Genomic DNA, 6,271 nt, shown 5'->3' on the forward strand with positions numbered 1-6,271 from the left:
TTCCCCCACCCCCCCCCTGGGCCGCACAGCGGCCCGCCCCGCCCGCGCCGCCGCCATTTCGCGGCGCTCCCACAAAGAGCCCCCGGGCGGGGGGGGACCCGGAGGTCGCGGCGTTCTGGTCAGTCGGTGTTTTCCACTCGGGCGAGGTCGCTCTGGTTGACGTTCCGCGGGGCGCAGCCTTCCTTTTAGGAATGGCTTTGGAGCCGTGAACGGTTCCGGCAGGCCGAGTTGGCAGCTTTATCGTTTCGGGAGAGGTCGGGTTTGGTGGGGGATTGTCGGCATCACGAGTCCGAGGTACGGGGCCTGCTGCGGTGTCTCCCGGGGACACGACCCGTGTAGAAAGCCCTCAAACCCTGCGAGTGCACACACGCTGTTTCAATTTCTCCGTATGACTTAGTATTTAAATTTACCGTGAAATACATTTGAGGGTATTGTTACTTTGTTCTTGAAAGATCGATCGTAAAATAAATGCTATTCCAAACAGTCCCTATTCACCATCTCTTTCTTGTCAGGCGTTTTTCCCTGATTAATTATGTCTGTGTGAAATACAGAGGTTTTATTTTTCGTGTTTGGTTGGTCAGGTATGTCATTTGCTTCTGCCCCCCCCCCATCTTTTCCCTGCTTCCTAATGGGTCCTTACTCCTGTAATGCTTCGTGATGATGAAAAGTTTTTGCCTGGTAATTTCACAGCCGTTTCCCTTTGAGCTGTCACATTTTTGTTTCATTGTTTGTCCTTTTTCATCCGTTTTTCTTGAAATAATTTTCTCTCTTTGGGGCTTTGGAGGGGGGGTGTTTGGGGTTTGTTTTTTTTTTTCTCTACATTCTACAGACTTCTAGTATGTATGTTATTCAGCTCATATTTGGCCACTATTTTGATAAGTCTATTTTCATGTGTAGATAGCCAGCTTTGTAGTGTTTTTTTTATCAGCCTTTATTAATATCACCCAATTTAGTTCTACAGAAATAGCAAAGGCACACTTATCTTTGCTTATCAACCTTTATGGTGCTATTGGTACAGGTGAAGCTCCTCAGTTTGTATTAGAATCACCGTGCCTTTGCACACTATTTATCAGTTCACTTACTGTTTGAGAAAGAAAAATTTATATTCAGCCCTTTTTTTTCCCCCCATTTACTGGTTACAGCATGAATAGAATACAACAGAAATCTCAGTAAAGCTTCTGCATAACTACAAAGTGTACTATTCCCTGCCTATTACTTCTCTCACTCTTTAATATCATAGACATTTTCCCTGGCAGTAATTAGTGTGTTTTTCCCTCTATTTGCCTAGATTCAAAGGACCTCTTTTGTTCTCTTCACGACTGCTGAAAGAATTATTCTCCCCTTCTCATCTGGCACATTTGGTTTTAATAACGTAATTTTTTTGCATATCTTTTCTATAGCTTTGCCTTCATTTCACCTCATAACTTCAAATGCTTTAGGTGTTAATATTGTTGTAGATTATCCACTTAAACAATTTCATTCTTGTCATGTGGTTTAGTGGGAATAAGTATTTTGCCTTGCAAGCTGCCCTATTCGCCTCCTATGCCTAGTGGGGTTAAATGTTGACTGGTACTTTGTCAAAAGGTTGCAATGTCTTTTAGCATCCACTTCTCATTTCTTTTTAGTTCACTAGACCTATTTTTGTGGCATTTATTGTGTGGTTAATATTTTTCCCATGAAATGTAACCTTTGCTTATTTTTGCATCATACTTTCTTAATCCTTTTAATATTAGACTTCCTTAAATAAACAACTTTTCACCCTTATCCAAGGTCCATTACTTCTTAAGAGTGACAACCCAGCTGAAGGACCAAAACAGCTAACAATGTAATTTGTTCCTGACCTAAGCAATATCTTAACTTCAAAAGGGAGAAAAACCACAGATGGTCTAAAGCCTGAATTTTAACTGTGACTGATTTTACACAGAATCTTTACAGATATGATAGCAACATACAGGCACATAAATTGCTGTATTACAGTATGCTTGGGTTATCTGAGGAAATAGTATTCTATATTTCATGATTGTTAAAAGTCAAGTTATGCTTACCCCATTTTGTCTTTACCAAACAAAAGAACAGAAAGTTTAATTTTTATGTTTTTATTTTAGCATAATGTATGTGTGTGGTGTCTTTATAAACCTTTCACTGGCAGCTGTAGGTATAAAATAACTGTGTGTATATTACTGAAGTGTTGGGGCACTCCTGAAAATAGACAAAACTTAACTAAAAGGAGGGGCGTACATCCTGTTTACAGGAGCTCAAACCTTTCAATGTTCTGGAAAAGAAGAAAGGAGCTCTGAGCAATTTGCACTGATTGAACTCTGGAGTAACACTTCATTTCCTAATATGACATCTTGGTCTTATATTTTATGGGTAGTGTTCATCCTTCACTCCTACGTGGATTTTGTTACTAAAAACCAACAAATGAGTATATGAACTACCCATTAATTATTTTTTTTTCTTTTTTACAATTCAGCTTTTCCCATTAATCAAGACAGTATGTGGAGGGTGAAAAATTCTTCTTGCCTCTTTCTGATCAGGGAGCCTTGAGCTTGTTTCCCATGATGTGGGAAGGCAGCCAGGGCACACTGGAGCGAAGGAGCAGGTTGGGTGCGGGTGGGAAAGAGCAAGACAATGACTCGACTCCTCTTTCCACTCTAGGTTTGTCATAGCAGATCGTAGTGCTGCTCTTCCCTTCTGCATCAGCTTTCAATCTCTCATCCTGCCATCCCTGCTAATACTCCTGGCCTTCCCAAGAGACAAGCATCCCCTTGAGGAGGCTCTTGAATAACGTGAATTTCAAAATTTGTTTTCAGTGATCTACTTTTCTTTGGGGTTTTGAGGAAAACAGTTTAGTTATCTGAAGGAGCTGCTGATCTCTCAGTAGATCTGCCAGCACATGTATTTTCAGTTCAATAGGAGAATTAGTATCAACTTAGAAAGTCTCTGTGGTGTATTTTTTAAACCAGCTAAAAGTATTGGGACAGAAATATTGCAATTTGGAGATATAGATTTGCTTCTCCTAAAGCAGAAGCTTGTGGCAAACGTGCTATTTTACTTAGGTGAAAAATTTGTGAAGGAAAGGAATAAAACTGTATCATCTTCCTAGGGAAACATAAGTGTTCTTGGAGCATAATCATGTGAAGTGGAGAAGTCCAGCTAATCACGGAGATGGATTTTTGCCTAGAGTGACAATCAACATGATGAAAACATTACAGAAGTTATCTAATTCCATGAAAAAAAAAAAAGAAATTGTTTTGAGTTGTATCACAAGTTTAATTACAGCACAAGCAAAATTAATGCTCTGTGCATCCTACTCATATAGACTCCAAGCTGTCAATCTCTGCACAGGCCATCTGCAGGAAACAGAAGACAGCCCCACTGCCCCACTGACTTGTGGTTATCCCCTTAACAGAAATGCCACATTTCACACCTGACAGCTCAATATGCCCCTAAATTACTGCTGGACTGTCTGAGGTTTGGTCAGTTCAGCCCTAGTTTCCATTCGCATTCACGTGGACTAACCCGAGGCGCCTGGCCCCTGCACTGGCTGCTCCCAGGGCACGGCAGGGCTTGCGTTTGCCGCCGGGCTCTGCTCCAGCTGGGTGCTGAAGGCTCCGGCTGGTGCATTTGGAGTCGCTTTCCTCTGTGTGGAAGCTGGAAATCAGCATGGATCATGGCAGCTCCCATCCCAGGAACAGCGGGGTCTCTCTCTGACAGAGCTTCATAAACCTCACTAAAATCATAGATGTACTTGTTAATTACTGACTCTTAAAAGCGTTACCTTTTCAGGCATTGATGTGTTTATGCAGTAACCCTCGCTGGTTATCCCCAAACTCGCAGAGATGGACAAGGGATAGCTTGGGCTGAAAGCAAAAATAAAAAGCACATAGGAGAAAGTTACAAAGTCCTTTACAAGGTAATGACCTATTTTTCCCCATTTTTCAATGTATAGTAATTAAATATTAATCTTATTAGTATTATCTTGATAATGATTATCCTATGCTGCTGTTCTCTATGATACTGTCCTTTTACACCTCCGGCATATGTGCACGCATACACACAAACACATGCACACATCTGATATGAAATTTTCTGTTGAAATCCGCCCCCGCCCAGGTAAAAAAGGATCAGAGCTGCTCTGATGCAGCTCCAAGGTCCTTCAGCAGTTAACACTGCGCACACACAGTGAGTGCACGGGACTAGCAACTAATGGGAACTTCACCACCTATAGAGGCACGTGGACTTGGACTTCTGGCTCGTAATGGGTGGTGGCAAATCAAGCCACCCTTTTGGTGATAAACGAGATCTCCATTTGCCTGACCTGCAACGGTGCTCTTGCCATGACCTTTATGACATTCACATCTTGGGCTCTCCAAGCTTTGAGTGTTTTGGATGTCACTAAATGAAAATAAACTTCAGCCTCCTCGTTTTTTCACTTTCTTTTGACCATAGTTTTCAGTTTCACTGCCTGTCCTCCTGCCCCTGGTCCCTGACTCAGTCTTCAGAACTGTCTCGTCACCATCCTCCACCTTTACTGCACCCTCCAGGTTGATCCTAATGAAAAAATCCTCCTGCATCTGAAAACAATAAATAAATAACTAAACAAATCATTTGTTCAGTGCTCAGAAGCACTAAAAGGAAAATAATGTGAATGTCAGGAATCACCAGAAGAGGAACAGAGAGCAAAGCAGAGGATATTGTATCTTTGTACTGTTGTAGCATTTTCTGGAATAGCCGCACCTTGAGTACTGTGCACACTTCTGCCCTCTAAATCAAAGAAAAGATGTAGTGCAACTGGAAAAGAAAGTTCTGAGAAAAGTGATGGAGATGATTTAAGGTCTAAAATGGCTTCCCTACTAAGGGTACTAGGACACTTTGAGGACAGAGACAACTATTGGGTAAAGAAGTTCATACGTATCTTTAATATCTGCAAGGTCAGTGGCTAAATCTATCAAGTTCAGTGAGGTCCAATCTAACTATAGTTACTAACCAAAACATTACTGGCACCAGAAAAGCTGCTTAAATATTGTAAATGTAAATAAGTAAATGGACACCTTATCTCTACAGACTTTTTCCAGATGAAAGAGAAGAGCTGAAGGTGATGAGCCATCTCTCTATAAAAGTCAATTCTGGAGAACACAGCTGCTTGCATAACTGCGAGCACTTCCTAACATTGGTATCAAATAGTTCCCACCTCTTAAAGACTTCTACACTGATCCCTGGTGGTATTAGCTGCCATTCAATTACACACACTTGCTGAGGATCAGTTTTGTTTTCCTCACAAGGTCAAAAAACCCCTCCAACAACCAACCAACCAATTTACCTTCCCCCCTCAAAAGCTCATATTCATTTCACTTTTTTTTTCAGGGATTCCAGGTTATTTAGCACCCTGGTTTGTACAGACCAGGAACTGCCTGTTTGTGGTTCTCTCCCAAACTACTTGTGGAGGCAATAAAGGAAGTTCCATGGCAGGAAAAAGCTGCAGTGTCTGTAGAAAGAGGGAAGGACTTGGTTTCTATTTTAAATCCCTCCCCACACATCAAGAGCAATAGTGTTTGTGTGCAGAGACCTGAAAGAATTGATTTGTTAAAGAAGTGATACATAGAAATGCCATCTGGAGAGGCAAAAGGTTTATCTGCATCAGTTCAGTTAGTACAGTAGGGTTGTTTCTGTACCGTGCAGTCACACGTTAAGTTTTCTGGGACAGAATGACCAAGGGCGAAAATGCTCTAATGATCACAGGCTCCTTGCAGAAGTCGGTTACCCTTCAGGATGGCCCGTTGCTCTCTTAGCCATGAAGTCTGCAGAATCAAAATAACATTTTCTCACAGAGCAAGCTGGAACCCTGGCTGTTCTTTGCTTGATTTTTTTTTTTTTTTTTTTTTTTTTTTTTTTTTTTAACCCGTGGGCAGCAACCACAGTATAAAAAAAGCACAGCTAAAATGAAACCAACAGCCGATGGAAGAAACACCGGAGGTGTTCCGTGCGGGGGCCGGTTTTAACAGCAGCCAGGGCGGGTCGGTCCCCGCTTCATGGGGGTGCGGGACAGCAGAGTCCCCTTCCCCGCCTGCGGAATAACGGGATGGGAACGGTTCGGGGAGGAGAGGGGCGGGGGGGCGGAGAAGGGAGGAGGAGGAGGAGGAGGAGGAGGAGGAGGAAGAAGAAGAGGAGGAAGAGGAGGAGGAAGGAGGGAGGGAAGCTCCTTCCCGGGCAGGATTGGTCAGAAATTGCTGCAGCGGAGCCGGGCGGTGCCTGGAGCCGCCCCCCCCCC

This window comes from Haliaeetus leucocephalus, unplaced genomic scaffold, assembly GCF_000737465.1.
Source record: "Haliaeetus leucocephalus isolate CR32 unplaced genomic scaffold, Haliaeetus_leucocephalus-4.0 Scaffold264, whole genome shotgun sequence".
Classification (NCBI taxonomy): Eukaryota; Metazoa; Chordata; class Aves; order Accipitriformes; family Accipitridae; genus Haliaeetus; species Haliaeetus leucocephalus.